Source organism: Ursus americanus, chromosome 9, assembly GCF_024610735.1.
Source record: "Ursus americanus isolate L20-20 chromosome 9, mUrsAme1.1.p, whole genome shotgun sequence".
Classification (NCBI taxonomy): domain Eukaryota; kingdom Metazoa; phylum Chordata; class Mammalia; order Carnivora; family Ursidae; genus Ursus; species Ursus americanus.
Window position 1 is genome coordinate 6,883,199 of NC_142135.1, and position 15,900 is coordinate 6,899,098.

Below are 15,900 nucleotides of genomic sequence, written 5' to 3' on the forward strand. Positions count from 1 at the left end.
CAGGGCATCCTGTATTTTTATTTGCTAGGTCGGGCAGCCCTAGCCTAGAGGCACCCAATTTCCAGACACTCAGATGGGCGCACTCCAGTGTTGGCGAGAGGATGTCCTGTGACGAGAAATGCACAGGCAGCTTATCTCTGACTCCCACCTGCCCTGCTCTCCTCTCCCCCTGCCCACGGTCCTCCGGGCTGATGCAAACCCCTGCCTTGCTCAGAAACCTGAGGCTTCCCTGTCCACTGGAGCCCACACCAACCGCACCGTGGACGGTCACCCCCAGCCATCCCCCGTTTGTGGCAACTGTGTCCCAATTCTGCCTCCCCCATCCCCCACCCCCAAGAGCACCCAGACTCAGGGCAGAACCAATCAGAGTCTTCGTTCTCCTGCCTGCAGAGGTTGGTGGGGGGTTGGCAACATGGGACCCAAGTCCATCCCAGCTGAGTGATCACAGAGTTTTAGTGGATAAGGGTGGCCCACATCTCACCTGGAAGGACACCGAGCACCCTGAGATCTGAGGACCGGCCTGTCCAGAATCAGCCCCAAGAAACAAGCTAGTTCTACCCTCTGGACTTTTCTGCTTACCGGAGTCAATAATTTCCTTTTGGCCGAAAGCCAGTGTGTTCTGGATTTTCCTGACATGTGTAAATAAAAGGCCCCTGAAACAAATCTCAAAAACTGGGGTAAGTGAGAATCCAGAGCGCCTGTCCCATCTCCGTACGCAAAACACTGGTACATTGCTACCTCTCAAAGGGTTTGGATCCCTTACCCTTTATGGGGTTCCCAGGGGACTCCCACTTGACCCCGTCCCAGCTCCCTGAGATTCGCACTGCAGTTAATCAGGGAAATACTAACAACAGTAGTCACTGACATCGAGTCCGCACCCAGCTCTGAATTGAGTCCTGTGTACATCCCACCCCAAAGGCAGGAGAAGAGGTTCGCAGACATGACCTCACCTGCCCCTGGCAGCACGGATAGGCCTGAGGTGAAGATGGGGTTTTCCTGGGCGGTTCAGTTCTAGAGCCTGTGCTCATCGAGCGGCGACAAAGCATTGCTCTGGAAATCCTAGGGGAGGGTCGGATCCTGGCCCCAGCCCTCTCAGCTCTAGAAAGGACAGCCTACCCCCTCTCCTCACCTCTGTGTGCTCATCTCCCCTTTAGGGACCTGAAAATCCACCTTCCCTGGATTGGCAACTTTCGGGGCATGGGGAGGAGGAGGAGTGGCAGGCGGGTTAGGGATGGTGATTGCTCCTTGCTGCCCTGTGCTCAGGGGCAGGGGAAGGAGCCCATGAGTGGGGCCAGTTTGGGGGCGCACAAGTGGGTTGGCCCGTCCTAGAGAAGCACCTCTGGCCACCTGTAGAGACCAAGGAGGTGGGGGAAGATGCTCCTTCAGCCCCAGGGAGACCGCTCTTGTGGACAGAGCCTCCCAGGCACCAGGGGGCAGCACTGTCTGGGGCTGGGGTCTCTGCACAGCCCAGGCTCTCTGAACTGGCCACTGCTGGCCAAAGTGTCCCTGCACACTGCCGGGAACATCCTGGGCTCCCTCTGCTGCCTGGGTCTCCGAGAACCAGGCTGAGCCAGGAGGGCTGGAGAATGGGCAAGGGGGTGGGGGGGCTTGGCTTCAGGGGTATATGTGGGTCCTTGCTTCCCTCTCCTTCCATGCCCTTTAGACGATTTACCATGCAGTCTGGAATGGGGGAGGGGGCAGAGAGCAAGCTTTGGATTCAAAGAGGTGTTCTCTCTCCCAGGATTCTTGCTGGAGCCCTGGGCTGCCTCCGGTGGCCCTTCATCCCCTTCCACAAGGCAGTTAGCTACTATTAAAATTTGGATCTCAGATGCCACCCCCAGACGAAACCCACCAGGGGCCCTTCACTGCTTCAGAGTCAAGTTCTAGCTCCCTGGCAAGGCAGCAGGTGTTCCTGGACGTCTCAACAGGTCCTTCCCCACCTCCCTGCCTCATCGCCTCCTCCAGCTGCGCAGACCTGATTGCGTCTGCCGCACGCACTCTCCGTTTCTCCCCATCATCCTCTGCTCATGCTGCTCTTTGCCTGTCCTTCATTCTTCCCTGGCCAACACTTCTCAACCGACAAGATAAAGCTCAAGCGTTGCCTCCTCCAGGAAGGTGTCCTGGTTCCACCTTCCCGCCCTCTGTACCTGACACTCTCCGCTGCCCCTGCCCCAGGCTGATGGGATACTCCTGTGTGTTCTCCTTGAAGGTCATACCTTGTGGTCACTTGAGCCTTGCAGTTGGCCTCACTCCCTTTTTGCTTTGGCCACTGGGATGCTCAGAGGCCCATCTCAGGGTTTACAGGGTATATGTTCCTCTCCAATCTCACCTTCCTCTGGCTGTTTCTCATGATCTCGAGCCCACTTACTTCCTCCTCACCCCCCTCCATTTTCTCATCCTTTCCTTTTCTCCTCTGTCTGGTACAGCACGCATGCAGGAAACCATCCCCTGGTCCTTCTATGTGGAATGAAACTGGCGCCAAAACAAGGACAAAGAAACTGCAAAAATCCACCGACTTCTATGAATCCAATTACATCACTAATAGGAGCAGTATTTTCCCTGAGAGGCAATGAGATGGTGTGTCTTCTCCTCACAGAATGTCAGATGGTGGTGGTATTTAAGAGACATGAAAAACAAATTGCTCCGGCTCCTTCCTACCACCCAGCTCCTGACGAGGCTTCTCTTAAGCAACCTCAGAAATCTGTCAGAAAGTCAGAAGGGAGAGGTTGCCTACGTCACCCCAAGCCCCCCTGCTTGTCCGTGGAGCCAGGACATCCCAGGCAGGCCAGCCCCGCTCCGAAGCCCGAGCATTGGCCACGCGCTCTGGGGTCACCGAAGTGGTCTTGGACGTGCACGTTAGCGACTGCTAACAAATCACCACGGACGCCGCGGCCTACCCACCCAGACGTACCCTGTCTGAGCTCTGTGGCTAGACGGTCTCTCCAGGTCTCCCTGGGCTAAAGTCAGGGGCTTGGAAGAGTTCCTGATAAAGTTCTCCAGCAGAGAAGCGTTTCCTTGCCTCTTCTCGCTTCCGCTGAGACCAGCTGACCCTTCCTCCCGGCCTTTTTGGCTGTACTTACTGCCTTTCTAATAAAACTCGGCGAACAACTGTTGTCCAGTGATGGCCTCGAAATGGCTCCAGTGCTCTTGAAATGGCCCCAGAGAAGGGGGACAAAGTTTGGGGTGCCGCTTGGGAATCCCCTCTTTGATGTTCTCACAGCTCTTCACTGCAGGCGGGTATTCATCTTGGAGACGGAGGGAGCTGGGCCCTGCTGCACCTGCCGGCACCCCCCCCACCGTCCATGTCCAATCTGTACTGTCGAGCATCTATTTACAAAGCAGGTCACAGAGAGCACCGCCATCTAAAAGTAGAAAGTCATTATGAGCAGACAAGTGTCTGCGCTTGTCCTGGGAGAGCTGGGACAGCTTCTGTTTTCCTTCTCTGTCCCCCTTTCTGCTTCCCTGCCCTGCCCCCCCTCCTTCTTGTCCCACCCGCCCATGGCTGGGGACCTGGGCCAGCTGCAGCCAGGTTTCGCTTTGATTCTCTCTACCAACCCTGTGAGGCTGGGGCCATCACTCTGGTTTGTCAGCTGGGGAAGCCGCGTCGCAGAGGGTAGGGGACTGTCCCCAAATCAGGAAGCCAGGGGGCAGTAGAGCTGAGAGGGGTGGCGGGTGGGTCTTGGAGGGAGTCTCCCTCACACCGCACACACTACGTCATGTCCACCGGGGCATCATCTGTGGAGACAACTGCCATGCGCCCTGGCATCTTGAAGAGACGCCAGGAAGGGTGGGGTCCCTTTCCTGGAGAGCCAGTCCCCGGGCAGCATGGCCCCAGGTTGCTCCCAAGCTGAGCTCTGAGCACCCCCTCCGACACTTCTGGGTTCACGGGCACTAGGCTTTCTCCCTTCTGGTAGCCGAGGCTTTGGCCCTTACAGGGAGGACAGCTCTGGGTGGGATGGCCATCCCCAACGCACACGTGTTCCGTGCACCCAGCACAGCCCGTGTGGGATCAGAAGTATGCTGAGTCCTCCCTCCACAGCTCTTCCTCCTCCCAGCCTCTTCCCCTCCTTCCCAGGTTCTGAGGACCTACTGAGTTCTGGAAACATCCCACTGCATATCTAGGCCTTACCGACGAGGACATTGGGCAGTGGCTGGTCTCTGACTCTACATTCTGGCTGCCGCCCCTTCAGGGGTCCAAACTCTCCATGACAAGCCTCTCTGTTCTAGATTCACCCCCCGCCCCGCCCCCCAGCCAAGTGTGCTATGAGCTCCTGCCAGGGGCCTGGTGGAACCCTTCAGCAGTGGATGGAGAGGCCGGCCCTCTCTGCTGGGGGATCGTCTCTGGCACCTCCTGAGAATGAAGCCATGTAGAAAGCCGTAGGCGCTGATTGTCAAGGGCAAAGGGGGTCCCAGCCCCAGGAGGTCCTGCCTCCACAGAAGCGCTGGGCAGGACAGCCGTAAAGCAGGGGCAGGGATGGGAACCTGCCCGCCTGGCAGACAGCCCCTGGGTGCCTGAGTGGCCGGATGTGGGGGAGGTGGGGTGCTGGGTGGCCAGGGTGGGGGGGAGGGTCAGATGTGGCTCTTTGGTGGCAGTATCTCTCCTGTCCCTGATCTGGAGCCAGTGTGGCGGGGCCCCTCCTTTCTTCCCCCCAGGGGCTGCTGTAGCCAGGTGCCCCTGACAGGCTTCCGGGCTTGGGGCCATGGGGCGGGCAACGAGGGGAGGGCAGGCACCCCGGGGAGCAGCGACGCGGATGGCTCCCTTCCCGCATCCTGAGCTGCCTGGGACCCAGGACACAGGCACAAGGAAGGCGTGCGTGGGGCTGAGTGGCTCAAGTCACCATCGGAGTATGGTCCAGGCAGAGGCCCGAGCTGCCACTTTCTCTGGCTGACTTGACTCCCTCAGGCCACACAACCTGAGTCGGGAAGATGCCTCCCGTGGGGCCGTGGAGGCCAAATGCGAAGCAGGCCGCATCGTTCTGAGCACCCAGCAGGCTGGGGGCGAGCTGACCGGGGAGGGGGCCCGGGGCTGCCCCAGGGCTTGTGCCGCCCAAGGCTCCGTGCCTGGTGGACGGGGGGGCCGTACGGCCCGCGGGCTGACTCTGCGGATCATCTGCTTTATTAGGAAAAGCCGGGCTTTTCAGGTGTTTGTGGAGAGCTGGTTGGTAACGGGTGAAAATCAGCCGAAGGACTGTGGCAGCCAAGGGAAGCTGGTTGGCTGGGCAGAAGCAGAGGGACAGGCATCGCATTTAATATTGTGTAATGAAAAGAAAAATTTCTCTAGAGTATCCACAGTTTGACCTCAATTATTCAGTATTACGGATTTGCAGGAAAAAAGGTCCGAGGGAAATAAATATTCTGTCATACATTTGCACTATTTGGCTTAAGATGGAGACATTAAGTCCTGGAAGGAACGGCTGCCCTCAGTCAAGCCTGTGGGGTCTTCGGCGTGATTAATGCAACATGTGTTTTTCACCATGAAAATAGCTTATGGGGGCCCGTGAGGAGCACTGGATTCCTCCCAATCTAGAGGGTTCAGGCGAGAGGACTATACTGCCCCTCACTCCTGGAATTTTCTGGATTTAACCCCCCCCCCCCCCCACAGATGCTTCGCAGACAGCACTGTGGCCGCAGGGGCTAGATGTGGTTTTGGACTCCGCTGCCCCGGCTTCGCTGGCCTTCGGCTTCGCTCTTGTGGAGAGTGGATCTTGCCTCGGTGATCATCTGGCATTTGGGAAATCATGAATCTCCTGCCGCAAATGGGAAGCAGATCCAGTTCCCTCTGTCTGCACTGCTGTGCTGCGCGATGCCTTCTCTTTGGGTGTTGGCATCGACCTCCCGCAGCTCAGGCTGCTGCCCCAGGGGCAGGGCTTCGGGAGAAAGAGTTAGCATGTCACAGTGCTTTGTTTGGGGACATCGTCCTGCATTTCGTCCACCAGAAACACCGCATGAGCCTAGCGATCTGAACTGTGGGTTCTGGTTTTTACAAAATGTGTGCAAGACCCTCCTGCCACCTTCTCTCCTCACTCAGCCCGTGAGCTACTCGGGGGCGAGCACAGCCTCCCTCGCTAGAGCTCCGGGGCCCAATACTGCGGCCAGACCGCAGGTGCTCAGCCCGCGCTGGACCGGTGAGTAAGCCAGCTGCAGTTACACTTCCCTTCCGTCCCGCCCGTGGCCCAGCTCTATCTTCACCAACCCCAAGCTTCTGAGAGTCTTGCAACAACCTTCCAGGGCCATCCTGAAGAATGTCCATTTTACGGACGAAAGCACCAAGACTCAGAAACAGGTCTTCCGCATCACTCGGCTGATGGGGAAGGAGAGGAGGCTGAAAACACAGGCCTGGCTCTGGAGGACCAATCTGGTGAGAGGACATCAGGGGCTACCCGAGACAGCCGGGGAACACGGCACCCTGCCTGAAACCCAGGTGGCCCGATCTGGAAGAAATGGGCAGAAGAGCTACTCGCTCAGCCTCTCGCTTCCAGTGGGGTCGATGGTTGGAGGCAGGGCCCAGCAAGCAGGTCCAGGGTGGGGTCCCGGGACAGAAGAGAGCCAAGAGGAGAGGTCTGGAACCATTGCAGGTGGGTGATGGAGGATGAGCAGGGAAACGGAGGCCAAAGCCCCCTGAGGGGCTGCAGGGGTGAAGGGGAAGGCCATGAGTGAGGGCTGGCAGGGCGGCAAAGGCTGAGCCCCGCACACCAAGTACAGAGCACGTGGTGGCTGGCAGATTCGAGGCTCCACTGGCCGGCGGGAGGGAAGGGGCTGCTGAGGCTCATCCTTCACCTGGCAGGCGTTTCACTGGGCGTCTGCTTGTGGGCGGAGCGTGGGTGATGTGGGGGAGGGCGAACCCCAGGAGGTCACTGTCCTAGGAGGGGACATGGATGTGATGGCTGAGGGTTTTCACACCAGCAGAATAGGGAGGGTGGCAGATGCCATTGAAAGTGCGTACGTGTGCGTGCGTGTGTGTGTGTGTGTGCACGCTCGATGGGGTGTTTCCATGATAGTCAACAGCTAGCATATATCAAGTGCTTAGAAGGTGCCGGGCCTCACTCTGACAACCCCTTGGAGGGAGGCGCTACCTTCCCCATTTTGTAGGTAAGGACCTAAGGCACACAGACGAAAAGTAACTTGCCCAGGGTGGGAGGGTAGCTGGCTTCCGGGGGGCCCCGAGATCCCCGCCTCCTGGTGCCCCCCCCCCCGGTGTGTGGGGTCACCTGGTGCTGTAGCAGGGCTGGTGTTTGCCCGGTAGCCCGTGGGGGAAGTGATGCTGTTGCTTCTGGGATTCGGGTGTAAAAGCCTGTGGCTTCGTCTTGGGTGCTCCCTCTCGTGGCCTCCCCCTTGGACCCTTTGCTCTGGGGAATCCAGCTGCCCTGTTGTGAGGACCCGGAGGCAGCCTGTGGAGAGGCCCACGTGGTGAGGCCCATGGGGAGCTCAGGCCAACTGCCCGTGAGCGGCTCTGCGAGAGGCTCCCGCAGCCAGCGGACACTTTGCAATCCCGTGAGAAACTGAGCCAGAATGTGGCCCAGACTCCCGACCCTCAGAAAACACAGGGCCTCGTACACGTTTGCTCTTTTACACCTCTACCGTCGGGCTGGTGTGTTCTGCAGGAACTGGTGACCAAGACGCCAGGGTGTCCGCTCTGGTTAGTACCACTCCGACTCCACGGGCCGCACAGGGAAGCACTGTTCTCGCCACAAGCCCGAACGAGGGACGCTTTGGAGGAAGGGCGTCTCGGGTCAAGGGCAGAGCAATGAAAAGGAGCCGCGTGGGGCAGGCTGTGTGCGAAGTGCCGACGTGTACGTTTCGGTGTGTGTCCAGGCAGTCGGGTGGGACACAGGACATCATCGGGAAAGAGATCAGAGCTCGGGGTTCATCGAAGGGTCTGCGGTGAATGCAAACCCTAGGAGTCACTACTGAGCAGGGACATGGAGGAGGGGCTGTCAGCCTCACACAAAAGCACCTTTTTCTCAGAGCTTCCAATCGGTCAATGCAACAGCACCTGGCCCAGGTCTCTCTGCAGAGCCTCAGGTTTACCAGAAAGAGATGTTTTGGCGTGGAGGGAGCCATAATGTGGACAACTCCGTGAAGGTGTCACTTTGAAAAGCTAGCTTCAGGATCTAATTTCAGTGTGTTGAAAAAGCCACCAGCTATTATTTTTAAGACCACGGGAAGTCCCTGGGATCCTTTACAATCAAACGCTAGAATGGTTATTCTGGCTTGCCGTGCCTGGAAAGCTGCTGGGAACAGGAGAGAAGACGTCGCCGGACCCCAGCTGTCTGAGACGGACCGAAAGGAACTCAGCTGCAGAAACGTCAAGTCAGATTTCACATCTAAAGGCTTCCCTTGTTCAGTTGTGCTTCTGTGCTGAGCGACTCGCTGTTAGGCCTTCCCCCAACCCCGAGGTGTGATCCATGGGGACGCCCAAAGAGCCCTGGCCGGGTTGGGCCCTGGGCCGAGCTGGGAAAAAGATAGGAAGTCTGTCCCAGGGTTCAGACCCCCCAGAGCAAGGAGACCTGCGCCTGCAGAGCCCCAGCTGGCCCCCCACTTCCCACCCTGCTCCCGGGGCGCCCTGTGCTGCTGGTGCCCAGCCTCCCCCTCATCTCTCTCCCCGCCCTCCCACCTCCCTCATCTCAACCACACGGCCTCTCCAGCAACTCCTTCCAGAAGCTCCTTGATGGAGCTGACGATACTCTAGAATCTGCAAACTGTCTCACTCTGTGAAGTCAACCACGGTCAAAGTCCTCTGTGTGTCTGTCCTCACCGTCAGTCCCTAACATGTTCCCTGTTCCTTCTATGTCTTCCGGTCACAGGGAGGGGATTTATTTTTTCGGTGGCTCTACGTCGAATTCTCTGCGGTGTCCAGTGCTACCTTCCTGCCTACGGACAGGCTTCGCGGCTCTACTTTCCAGGCACGTCTGGAGCTTGGCCGGTGCTCAAAGTCTGCATGGCTGCCCCGGGGCCGGGCTAGCATATACCCTCTTCCCCTCACTGCAGTGGCCTCTGGGGGCATCTCCACCCGGCCCCAGGTCAACCTATTCTCAACGGGGCTGCTGAAGTGACTGTTAGAATACACATTGGCCATGTCGCTCTTCTGCTCAAATGCCTCCCCCACAAAGCTCCCATTGAAGTAAAGCTCAGAGGTGGCCCTACACGCTCCATCCTCCCCCCCCCGATTTCACCGTAGTCTCCCTTGCCCCTTGCTCGTTCCATCACTTCAACACCGGCATCCTTGCACCTGCTGGGGTCTTGATGTGGCACATTTGCCTCCTTTTCCAGGTCCCTGCTACCCTGTTACCTTGTTAGTCCTCTGCCAGATTAAACTCTAACCGCCCCCTCCCGTGGCGATGCTCTCAAGTTCCTCGACAGCACAACCACCACCAGGCCTTCTCTGGGCGTGTGGCTCATGGCCTGTGCCCTCCCGTGGAAAGTAAGCTCCTCCAGGACGGGCTCCCTGATTTGTTCTCTGCCCAATCTAACGTGTAGGGCAGTGCCCAGCGTAGAAGAGATTCTTGACAAGTGTGCGTTTAATGAATTAAGTAACGGAGGCAGCGCAGTAAGAGGCCAAAGGGGAGCGAGGAGAAGGGGACAGACGGGAGAAGAGTTGGAGCGTTCGAGTCCCTGGGATTCTATTTGTAGGTTATGACTAGTGTCCCTGACTTGGTGGGTAGAAAGGCTGCAAGCAACGAGGGAGCTCAAATTTTTTCCATTTATAACAATCCGGCTTATATTCTAAAGTTCCGGTGCTTCAGTGAATTTCACACAAAAGGGTCCCTGGAGCCGATCGTCACTGTGCACCGCCCTCCCGAGTGTGCGTGTGCGCTCACAGCCCCAGGGCCGTGGCGCTCACCCGCCGCCCGCGGCGTCTGCCGCGCCCTCTCCGACACGGGCCGGCCGGCCCTGCACTTTTGAGCTGCGCAACTGCGCATCTGACAAACGCAAAGGCAGGCCCGCAGGAGCGGAGAATGTTTTCCGGATGCATCATGAGAGGATAAGGAAAAGCTAGCTTATTCGAAGTTATTCTGTGGTTAACACAATGCTCCCCACACGGTACACCGTCAAAGCGAATGCCTTGGAGGAAATGTGTCTTTGAGGTAAGAGACTCGCAATTTAACAATGCACAAGACCGTTCCTGAAATTCCAAGACTAGGCAACATGTTGTGTGTGCTTCTAGCAGAAGGAATAAAACGTTCTCCTGGGGCATATTGAATTAAAATCACAATGCACCAGTAAACGAAGAAAAGAGAACGAACAGAATAATACTGTCCACAGGGATGATGACCTTTATGTTCCATAACAAATTACAGAGAGGCATGAAAATCAGCTTTTCTGGCAGTACCACTCTGCTTCCTGCAGAAGCCTTTATAATTAACCTTTTACGTGACAGAATACTTTTTGCAGAACACGTCCCCATTTATTGGTCCATAACTGAGACGGATAAACCATTTTCAAATGTGGACTAGGTATAGAATCTGGACTTCTTGCAGTGAGTTGCAGCCCTAGATGGTTCTCCAGTGTGCAAAATTTAGAGCTTGCTGAAATAAGACTTTGTTTTTCTAGGTTTATAGTAAAGTGCAGGAGCTTGAAACGGGCAGCCTTTATTAAGTAACACACAAATCATTTGTTTGTTGTTGTTAGGAGACCACAAAATAAGATTGATTTTCTTTCCTTTTTTTAAACAGGCTTTCCAAATTAAAAAGCATACCATTTTATAAAACATTTCACAGGACATAAAATTGTGAAACAAAATTCAGATGATTTTCAAGCTCCCAAGTGAATTCATTTACTGACTAGGCACGTTGGTGAGTTGACGATTCATAAGCAGTCCATAATTTGAAGGGAAGCCCCTGAAAGAGAGGAAAATGAAATATATTTGTATACATCAAGAAACTAATAATTATGTATGTTCTGTTGGGGATGGCGGGATTTAGGCAGAGGAAGGAAGCAAGCAGAAACTTCATAGAAATAAGGATATTCATGGAAAACAAGGCAAAACAGAATTATAGAAACTTAAGAACATAAAATATTTGTGTTCAGTAAGGCAGGTGAATGGTGAATTAGTATGAGGAGGATCAAAATATTCTCCACTACAACCTTTACGGGTCTGATTTCAGAACGGCAATGCCTTGTTTGACATGGAACCACTAATATCAAAATGTGACACAGGTCCCTACGGGTAGACCCAACTTTCAGATACATTTACAAGTTTTTATTAACTAACACCAAGGAATATATTTTCATGTGCTACACAGAATACAACTGTTATTTCAAAACCGCAGTGGTGATCAAGTGGGAAGAAAAGCCAACCCAATCACAATGGAGAAGTGGCCGTCACCATGCTTACTCCTCACAGCTCTGGTCACACACGCCCGGCCCTAGAGGACCCGTCCACACCACACTGCTTGTTCACGGCGCCCTACGACCTAGCCCTTCCTAGCTCCCCAGCATCCCCCGTTCCTCTCCCAGCTTGGGCACCTGCTCACGTTCCCGACGCGGTGCAGCTTCCTGCCCTGGTCAGCACCCGCCTCGCCCACCTGCATTGGCCTGCCAACACCTGCCATTCTCCGTGAAGCCTTTTCCTCCCCATCCCCCACCCAGAGTTCACCCCTTTCCCTCTGGCTGCACCACCTCTGCCCTCACGTAGCCTCTGATCGTGGCTCGCGGCCAGAGACAGGGGGCTACACGGAGCCACCTGCCGTGTCTGGGGGCTAGGACCCACCGATGCAACCTGAATTGAAAGGCTAATACAGTAAAAGGTAAACGTCGACTGTAGTAAATCTATTAATTGGGGTACTGTTTAATCAATGAGCACTTTCAGAACAGCTTGATGACTGTCAGTGCGCACGACGTGATGGACTCATTCCTGACCCCGAGGGATGCTGGCTGGCAGCTCCCAATCAGGTGTTTGCCAATCGAGTGCCAGCAGCCGGTACTCTCAGAGTGAACAGAATAAAGGGTTCTTTTGGCAAAAGAAGAGAGGGAAGATCTCAAAGAACTGGCAGGATCTGGGAGACTAGAGCACAGGAAAAGGTGGGCAAGGACCTGTGAAGCACCACCACGGGCCCCCCGGAGCACATCCGCTCAGGCTCGGGGGTTAGGGGAGCAGTCTGAGGAAGGGCTCCGGGACCTGCATCTGTCAGCTGTCCCTGTCCCGAGACACGCCCCAGGAGCTGCTGTGACGGGGTCCGGCGCCCCCCCCCATGCCTCACTCATCCGCACCAGGACCGACCCACCCCGTGCCAACCGCCGGGCCGGGCACCCACTTGGAGCAGAGTGTTCTGGGTGGCACAGGCGCTAACCACTGACGGTATGGAGTGCTCGTGGCACCTCGCGTTCAAGTGTCCTCAGGAAAGCACATCGAGGGAACAATATGGTAATATTCACAAAAAACGGCAAGGCTCAATGACCCTACCTCAGAAACGTATTCTTAGATGTATACAAACGTATACAATGACAGGGATGGAAGGCTGTGCTTTCTAGCGCTCTCATGAATGAGTATAAAATGCTGGACGTGAACTGCATGTCCGTCATACGTGCTTAAATTATAAATTAAGTAACTACTATTTAGCCAATAAAAAGAAAAAGGTAGCTTCAAGTATAAAATGGTAGAAAATGAACTCTAAGAGGTACTCTAAAGTGAAACAACGGGGCTAGAAAACAGTGCACTGTTTCATATGTAAAAGAGTAATAATTAGAAAAGAAACATGTGCTTTGCCTCTGCATAAGTATCTCCACAAAAATATACAAAAAACCCAATGCAAACAGCTGCTTGGGGGTCTGAGGCAGGGGTGGGAATGAAGACCAGCTTTTCATCATATATTCCATGGAGTTCTGGATTTTGTACCAAGCACATGGACTACCTATTAAATACAGGACATATTTTGGCTTTCCAGCTTCCCATTTCCTTCCACTAAACAAGCCAACGGTTGCAGAAGTAACCATCTCATTTCCACTGAGAAACCAAACTAATAGTGCAAAGTGCTCAGGGCTGGGATTTTAAAAGTTACAGGGTCTTTGGCTCATTGACTCCCTCACTCCTCACTTCCTCCACACTGAACACCTCGTCAGCCCCCACTGTGTGCCAGGCACGACGCTGGCCTCTGGGTGGACCAGTCAAGTAAGACATGGTTCCGAGTCAAGAAAGACATGGTTCCGTGTTTAAAGAACTTCGTCTTGCAGCTGGTGAGAAAGACACGTCGAGTACAGCAGAGATCTAGCTTGGGGATAATGCCTCCAGCCCTGCTCTCTTTCCACGGCGTCTGCGCATTTCTTCTGTCTCCCCATTTTCGGGCCTGTCAGGTATGAGGAACTGTCTTAGGCCGCAGACACAGAGACAGGAGTAAGGCCCAGATTGTGCCAGCAGTGGTGGTCAAATGAGACTTTTAGGTATCTCTACCTACATCCGAATGACCCCATTTAAAAACCTGTCAAATTCTCTCCAAATTCAAGGATGACTCTAACTCCATGTGGTAAGGCCAAGGACGTCCTAATCCACTTTCCTCTACTATGGAGACACCAAGACACCTCCTTCATTTTATTCACTCCCATATTCGACTGCTCGTTCTCGGACCCCTTCCGGGGACACGGGACATACCCTAGAGATGTTTCTACGCTGGTGGGGGTGGGTGGAAAGGAGCGTGAACAGTCCGTGGAGGGACACTGTTTCTGCAAAATTCGGGCAGCTCCAAGGGTTCTCAGCAGGGATTCGACACCCAGGCCCGACGTGGACACAGAGCACCAAGGAAGGCTTCCGGGACAAGGGAAGCCTCACGGGTCACTTCGAAGCTGGACAGACCACGAGGACTAGCTGTGCCAAGAGCTGGCTGAGAGGGGTAAGGGAACGTGATTTCAGGCAGAGGACGACCGGACGGGAAAGCAGCGGGAGGGGTGGTTAGTAGCCAGGCTGAAGCAGCCGCGAGGCAGGACCAACATCACGTAGGGCTTGTGTGCAGAGCCCAGAGCCTGAGCTCTACCCTGCACGACACAGGGGCCACCGAGGGGCTCATCCCACTAAGGTCTGAAACAATTTCAGCGCTAGGTGCTAATCACTGACATCGAACCCCATGGAGAGTCAACTTCAACTGGATGGGATTTTCCATTAGATAAGAGGAGGATGCAATTCAGATCCGAAAATGTTCTACAGCCTTTCTGAAAGATGGACACAGAATCAAGACAGAGTAGATTTTGTTACTTTCAGTATAATCATAGTTTTTTTTTCCTTTCTATCTGTCCAAGACACTGAATTATCAATGTAAATAGATCTTCTTTGCATAAAGGAACAAACTTTATTATTTATATTAATTACCTAAACCCTATAAAGTGGCTTCTATTTTGGTTAATTAGATTTTTGATTACATTTTTATTTTTTTCTCCAGATTATTAGTTTTGGACTCTGGGATTCATTTCTCTGTACACAGTGACCAGAACCACTGTCTAATTTTGAGTTAAACCAATGGAGCTAGACCTTCTGAACTGTAATCCTGTTGACATGAGTGGGGTTTTTGTTTTTGTTGGTTTTTTTTTTTTCGTCTCTTCTAACTATTCCTAACCACCCCTAACACTGTCTGTTAGGAATCCTATTGATCCACTGACAATGTCACTCTCATATTCATTGACTTGCCGAACACTTACTGTGCTGAGAGGAGACTGAGAGGATAAAAGGTTAGGGCCCTATTTTTTAAGACACTCTGTGTCTGGATATCGGATCGATAGTGCAAACAGAGGTTCATACAAAGTTCTTGTTGGAGCGGGGACTGACAAGGCACTTTCTCTGCCTAGGCGGATGGAGTAGGGCAAGCTGAGAGGTGAGGAGGGTGTTCCAATGGAAAATGGGGTCATTGTGTCTTAGTTTCTTAGCAGAACCTGCGAGAGCCTTCATTATGTGCCTCCCAGACAGCATCATCTGTGGCTTTCTCGGATTACCTAATATAACCGACGTCTCCTAGATAATCGTACTTTCTTATAATTCCATGTATTTACATTAAGCAGCAAACAAGAGCAGACACCTACATTAGTGCCGGACATGTTTCTAATCCTTATACAGCAATACTGAGGTAGCTAGCCTTACTGTGCCATTTTACGGGTGGGGAACTGCCATCTTGACTGCAGTCCAGGGAGGTTAAGTAACTTCATCAAGGTTATCAAGGGGGTAAATGACAGAGCTGGGATACGAAGGTGTCCCGGCATACCTTCCCCTATGTGCTTAGGTTGTCTCCTATTGGTGTTCGTGCCCCTGCTGGCACCTGTCCCACCTCCAACCACCCGCCTGGCAGACAGGTCTCTCTTCCATGGACCTGCACCTGTCTTACTGCTCCTGCCTTGCCCGTCTCCCCAGCAGGCTGGTGCGTCTTCAAGGACAGGACTGTGTCATCGGCTCTGGATTTCCAGTGTCTGCAGCACAGCAGACATTAAGTCAACGTATCTGAATGGAAACGGATACTGACTCAAGCTGGAATATCTTGAATATAAGACGATTCAGAACCTAAATACTGCCAAAGAATCTCTCCAGGAAGGAATGTGGTGCAGGCGTGGATCAGAGAAGGGAGTACTTAACAATCGCAACGTGCTGATAATGCTCAGTGTTGCCGGGGTCACTTTCAGGGATACAGGCAATATGAAGATTAGCCCCTGCTCCCAAAGAGCCTGTCATCCGATGGGGGAGTCAGCACTTGTCCAGAGCTCGGCTTACAGCCAACACTCTGGATTCAAGCGGATGGCTCGCTCTGCCAGTTGCAGGGTGAGAGTTTGCTACCTAAATGATTTCGACATTTTGAAGCTGAAGTGTCCTCCTTTGTAAAATGGAGACCACACTTACCTTCTTGCAGTTGTGAGGACTCAATGTAATCATTTATTGAGAGTGATGAGCTCATGCTTGGTCATAATGGCAACTTGTAACCGACCCAAGTCACT

At 54.0% G+C, this 15,900-nt stretch overlaps 1 protein-coding gene across 1 annotated transcript in view; it reads right to left on the reverse strand.

Annotated features, from left to right (window-relative positions):
• Positions 1–10,573: 10,573 nt before the first annotated feature.
• Positions 10,574–15,900, reverse strand: part of KHDRBS3 (KH RNA binding domain containing, signal transduction associated 3) — a 186,791-nt gene continuing 181,464 nt past the window's right edge. Inside the window, exon 11 of the transcript XR_006782360.2 lies at positions 10,574–10,838. The gene's annotated coding sequence lies outside the window, so the exon portion shown is untranslated. The remainder of the gene's footprint in view (positions 10,839–15,900) is intronic.